This window comes from Adiantum capillus-veneris, chromosome 29 (assembly GCF_014529385.1).
Source record: "Adiantum capillus-veneris isolate H3 chromosome 29, ASM1452938v2, whole genome shotgun sequence".
In the NCBI taxonomy this organism is placed as follows: domain Eukaryota; kingdom Viridiplantae; phylum Streptophyta; class Polypodiopsida; order Polypodiales; family Pteridaceae; genus Adiantum; species Adiantum capillus-veneris.
In genome coordinates, this window is record NC_140959.1 from 84876706 (window position 1) to 84883166 (window position 6461).

Sequence of the window (6461 nt, forward strand, 5' to 3'; positions counted from 1 at the left end):
AGAACTCCAAGTGCCAAGTGAGTTTATGCTTGCGGTTTCTCGAATCTATGAGAAGGTGATTTGTCAATTGCGCATGGGAAGAGAAATTTCAGAATTTTTTGTAAGCACTATCGGGGTTAAACAAGGATGTCCATTGTCACCAACTCTCTTTGGTCTATGCATCGATCAATTGGAACAAATGGTACTTGACTTTATGCAAGAAGAAGGCATTGAAGAGGTCACTATTTGCAATGCGGTAATCATGCTTTTGTTGTATGCAGATGATGTAGTGCTTCTAGCACACACTTTAGAAGATGCACAAAAGCTTATGGTTGTCCTTGAGAACTTTTGCTCGCATAGTGGGCTGTAAATGAATCCAAAACAAAGGTTATGCTTGTGAAAACCAACCATAAGGAGAAGCCATGCATTGTGTACAACAACGAGACACTTGAAGTTGTTGAGAGCTTTAAGTACCTTGGCCTTGAGGTTCCATCCAATCACAAGTGGCATGAATGTGCTATGCGTCGTTTGGAAGCGGGAAAGAGAGCATATTATGCATTTGAGAACATGTGTAATGCGGGAAACATCAAGTGTTGGGTTCTCAAGAAGTATCTTTTTGATGCATTGGTGACACCGGTTCTTCTTTATGGAGTTGAAGTGTGGGGCGGGAGCATCTCAAAGTCTACTTGGAAAGAGTTTGAGAATGTCCAAAAGCGTTTTCTTACAAACTTTCTCCAAGTTAAGACACAAACACCATATATGCTCCTACTTCTTGAGTCGGGATCTCTTCCAATTGAGGTTATGGGCATGGAAAGGGTTGTGGAGTACATGATAAAGATCCGTCAAAACCCCTCACATCGACTTCCTACAATTGCATGGGAAGCAAGCAAAAAAGTTCAAAAGACACATAAAAGCAAGATCTTGAGCACGGGATGGATGCAAGACATAAAGAAGTGGTTTGGGAGATGGGATGCATTACAGTTGCTACATGATGCTTCAATTGACTCTCAAGTGAATGAAGCTTTTCTACAACGCCAATGTATTACGGCTTGGGAGAAATCCGGTGGGTCACGCTTCATACATTACACCACCTATATTGCCCCCAACTACAAAACCATGTTCTTCGCTGAGAGAGGAAACCGTACTCACACTTACATGCTTGAGCCTATTCCCTTGTCCGCGATACGCACTATCGCAGCAATTCGGCTTAGCTCCCATTTCCTTCGATGCGAGATAGGGCGTTGGGGCAATGGAGAAGAGTCAATCGATTGTGCACATTATGCTCACTGCAAGTTCGAGAGTCTGAGTACCACACACTACTAGAGTGCTCAGCTTTTGATCACATCCGAACTTGCTTCTCTCACATTTTCAGCCATAACTTAGACCTACACACTTTCATCTCCCAGCCAAAGTGTGGGCTCTCCATTGCGACTCTCATCACTACAATTTTGGAGCATCGAGAGTCACTCATCAGCCATACACATACTACATCACATGTAACTTTGGTCCCATAGGTCATATTTGACCTCCGAGGACGATAATAAAATCTATATATCTATCTATCTATCTATCTATCTCTCTCTCTCTCTCTCTCTCTCTCTCTCTCTCTCTCTCTCTCTCTCTCTCTCTCTCTCTCTCGCACACACACACACACACAATGTACATACACACATCCATGAGGAGATTTTATATACATACACACATACACACACATATAAACATGTATGTATAATATATATATATATATATACATACACACACACACAAGCATGTATGTATAAACATGTATATAATATATATATACATACACACACACACACAAGCATGTTTATGTATGTGTGTTTGTATACACACACACACACACCCCATTATAAATTCTCCTTGTGTGTGTGTGTGTGTGTATGTGTGTGTGTGTGTGTGTGTGTGTGTGTGTGAGAGAGAGAGAGAGAGAGAGAGAGAATTAAAATATTCTTTATTGCCCCAATGTAGTAGAATTGTGATCAAAACTCCTCTCTAAGGAAAAGTTCCCACATCCGAGATTTATTGAAGGTAGAACTTGTTTTCTTCTTCTCTCTTTACCTCTATCTATCTATCTATCTACTTGTGTGTGTAGTCGACCCTCTTTTTTATCACAAAGACAATCTTGTTTATCATCTTACTAAGATTTGAGGATACTTCAACATGAGCAGTTATTGGAAATCAATCTCTCTCTGATCTTTGCGTCTCTCTTTATCTCTCCCCCTATCTTCCTTTCATTGATTAGCGCCTCTCTAATCTCTCTCTCTCTCTCTCTCTCTCTCTCTCTCTCTCCCATGACAGACTTGAGCTACATCTAGAGCTAGTCCATGGATGGCCCAACTTTGTCGTAAGCGGGCAAGCCCCCCTCTCTTCATAAAAAGATACTTAATGTTTGAGTTTTCATTAGTGTTTGCCATGTGTGTGCAAGTACATACATGCACTCAATGAAGTAATCAATGAATTTGGGAGGGGGGGGGGGGGGGAGTAGTGGGAGGGGACACCAACATAGACGCCTAATAATCAACAATTTTCAAACACTTCAAGAAAGGGTATAGAAACATCTCTTTATGGTTATTTTTAAAATTTAAACTTGCACAAATTTTTTGTAAAAAATAATATTGGTCTTAAAAAAAGTCCCTTGAAAAAACAAAGGCAAATATTTCTTCAAAAATTGAAAGGAGGGGGGGGGGGGGGGGGGACAAAGGGTATAGACACATCTCTTTCTGGTTATTTTTAAAATTTTAAAATATAAACTTGCATAATTTTTTAAAAAATATCAATATTGATCTTCAACATCTCCTTGGAAAAACAAACAAATATATCTTCAAAAAATAGATTTCCATTAAATGATAAAATCTTCATTAAAATTGATCATTTCTTGTTATGTGCACTTAAGCTTGCATATTTTCTTTATCTAAACTGCCAAGTCTTTATCAAAGTTGAAAGTCTTTTGACTTTCCATTGCGAAGTCTTTTCATTTAGTATCATATTACCAATCACTTTTGCATTTTAGGTCTTCTTAGCCTTCACTTTTACATTTTAGATCAAAAAGTTTTGTAAGGTTTTCTTTTAAGTTATCGAATGCATGACACATGGATGCCCTCTCCTTCCTTGAAAATTTTAAGCTTCATCAAAATTGATCATTTTTTGTTATGTGCATTTAAAGTTCCATATTTTCTTTATCTAGACTGTAAAGTAGAAAGTCTTTTGACCAAATCTTTTCATTTCATGTCATATTACCAATCACTTTTGCATTTCAGGTCTTCTTAGCCTTCATTTTTGCATTTTAGATCAAAAAGTTTTGTAAGGTTTTCTTTTAAGTTAACCATGTATAGCACGGATGCCCTCTCCTTCCTTGAAAATTTTAAGCTATATTATAAATAGTATAGAAGTCCATTCAATCACTATCCGCATAGAAAATAATAAAAATTTGGAATGGGAACCTGACTATCTTCTTCTCAATGCTTTTTGGCTTTCTAAAAGAAACCCATAGTGTTGTGTTGGGTTAGGGAGACTTTCATTGTTTCCAGGGCATGGTGAAGACTTACCTTTTATTTCAGATCTGACATGTTTTAATTTTGTTGCATTCTTTTGTTTTAGAATGCTAAAGTGAAGCTTCACTTTGCATAATTTTAGTAAATTTTACACACACACATATGTTTTTTTTTGCATTCTATTGTTTTAGAATGCTAAAGTGGAGCTTCACTTGCATAATTCTAATAAATTCTATACACACACATATGTTAATTAGTTCTTTTATTTCACCTTTCATTTCACAACTTCACATGGCTTTATATTTCTTGCATTTTATAGTTTGATTCCAATCAGTGTTAACGTTCGAGAAAGTCTTTTTTATTAAGCAGTTGCTGATCAAGTTTCCTCCTCACAAAGAAGAAAACCGGAAATACTAGCAAAATTTTGAGATTTGCGAAATTTTTGGATAATTTCTCACATATTTTATCGGTTTTTTTTGGTTTACCATGGTTTGCAATTAGCTAGTTTCGATTTTCAATCGGCTCAAGACTAAGCTTAGGCAATCCTTTTCCAAACACTAATACCAGTTTAATTCAACCTAACAATTTTATCACTTTCTTATTGTTTTTGAAAGCCGTCATGACCCTTTCACTTGTTTGGACTACATAAGGCCTTAGTAGAGGTTACATTTTGGGTGCAACTCTAGACCATTAGATAAATCTTGTTGATTAGTGCCACATGGCAAGAAACTTTCTTTTTTACTATTTTTGTAGACCCTTGTGAGAGGATGTTGACATTTGTATACCTCTCTTTTTAAAGAAGGACATTGAGTATTGATTCCTAGTATTTTTTTAGTAATTATTTGTTATGCTTTTAGAATATATTGTAATCTAAATACTTCATTGGTACACTTGTTTTCAAAAAATATAATCTTTTATTCTGACAACAGATGTTTTAAATTATTAATGTCATTTTTTTGTTTCTCTCAAAAAATCTTTTTTTTTCAAATTTTTTCCCATAGCTTTATGTAGGCCATAGCTTTTTTATAGCTTTATGTAGGCCATAGCTTTTTATAGCTTTATGCAGTCTATCAAAAAAGCTATGGAACTTTCATCTTGGTTAGAAAACCAAAAACTAATTAAACAAGTGACATGGGGGGTTCAAGGAGGGGGGGGGAAAAGCAACCTTTTAGCAAAAATGCACTAAATAAATTGAAGAAAATGGTATTTTGTCAAGATATCCTCAATTCTAAAGTAAGCCATAGCTTTCAAAAAGTACAATGTGTGACTTATATTATTTGAGGTTAACTTGAAAAAAGAACCCAAAAAAAAAAACTTTCATCCTTCTTTCTTTCCCATGAATATGTTGTCCTAATTTTCGCTCTCATGTCTACCAAGGAAAAAGAGCGGAATGCGGCACGTGAAGGAGAGAGGAATGCAGTGACGTTTGCATGGCAGACGTGAGGAGCAGGAGCTAGAGTGTGGAGGGAGGGCGGCGCACGATGATTTTTTTTTATTCTGTCTAGGCTACCAGTGAGCGATCGCGTGCAGTGAAGGGCTCTATCTCTGTCTCTCCGTGTCTGAGACGCGCACACAGACACACACTCTTTGACCGTGAATTGCATGGCGATGACTGCAGTGCCATGGAGTGTTTGTCGCAGCTGTGTTGGATGTGCATAGGCTTGCAAGTGATGGTGCAAGTAGTACTGTCGAGGGCAGAGCAAGAGGCCAATGGTCTTGCGAGATAGAGAGCGAGGCCGGTGGAGGAGCAGGTAGTGCTGTCGAGGGCAGAGAGAGAGAGAGGTCAATTGTCTTGCGAGATAGAGAGGGAGGCACTGAGGCGGCAGGGAGAGTGCAGAGCATGAGGATCACCGTGGGGACGAGGAGGAGAGATGGATGGCATGAGCGAGATTAGACGCGGGCAGAGAGAGTACACAAGAAGGCGAGCATGGTGGAGCACATAACTGGCGAGGAGAGAGACGTGTGCAACAGCTGCTGTTCACCTGCCTGGTCTTTCTTTCCCATGAGAATCTTTAAGGACAAAGCTTGTTACATTACAATCTATACTATATATAATTGAGCTTAAAATTTTGCAAGGAAGGAGAGGGCATCCATGTGTCACTCTCTCCTTCATTTCAAGAACCTCAAGAAACATTTGGTTTGAAATATAAAAGTGAAGGGTGCCTAAGAAGTCATTTGGTTTGAAATGTAAAAGTAAAGGGTAAGTAGCAAGTACTCTGAAGGGTAAGTAGCAAAGTGAAGGGTTAGTAGCAAGTACTCTTATGGTAAAAAATGCAAAGACTTAATTTTGACTTCTCATTTATGTCAAAAAGTCACAATACTTAGTACTATATATATATTTAAATTATTTAAACTCTTTAGCAAGGCTATGGAGTTTCACTCTAGCCTTCAATTTTGAAAGCTGACTACTTTTGTTTTTGTAAAAGGTGGCTCTACTTAGTAGCTTGAGAAAATAACGAGCAACGAGTTCTGCTACACGTCGATAAGTTGGTCCGTCTCAAATGTGTGTGTGTGTGTGTGTGTGTGTGTGTGTGAGAGAGAGAGAGAGAGAGAGAGAGAGAGAGAGATGTGGCACATCACAAGTCTGCAACAAAGAGATCAGGTTTCATTTTCTACTGCACCATCGTGTTTCTCGCAGGTCTTAGAGAGAGAGAGAGTTGTCTTCATTATTTGTTGCAGCTCTGTGTGTGTGTGTGTGTGTGTGTGTGTGTGTATGTGTGTGTGTGTGTGAGAGAGAGAGAGAGAGAGAGAGGGCCAATCCCATTCAGTCCTACTGAGGAGTGTGTGTGTCTATTTCTGTTCAAAAGAGAGAGAGAGAGAGAGAGAGAGAGAGAGAGAGAGTGCCATTGATTGGCCTTGGCGTGTGACAGAGAATGCCCCCCCTCCCAAAAAAAAAAAAAAACTCAGTTGCCTCCTGCTACAGTGCTCACGGCAATGGTCTTGCAAGGCGGGTCTTTCATTCAGTGTTTG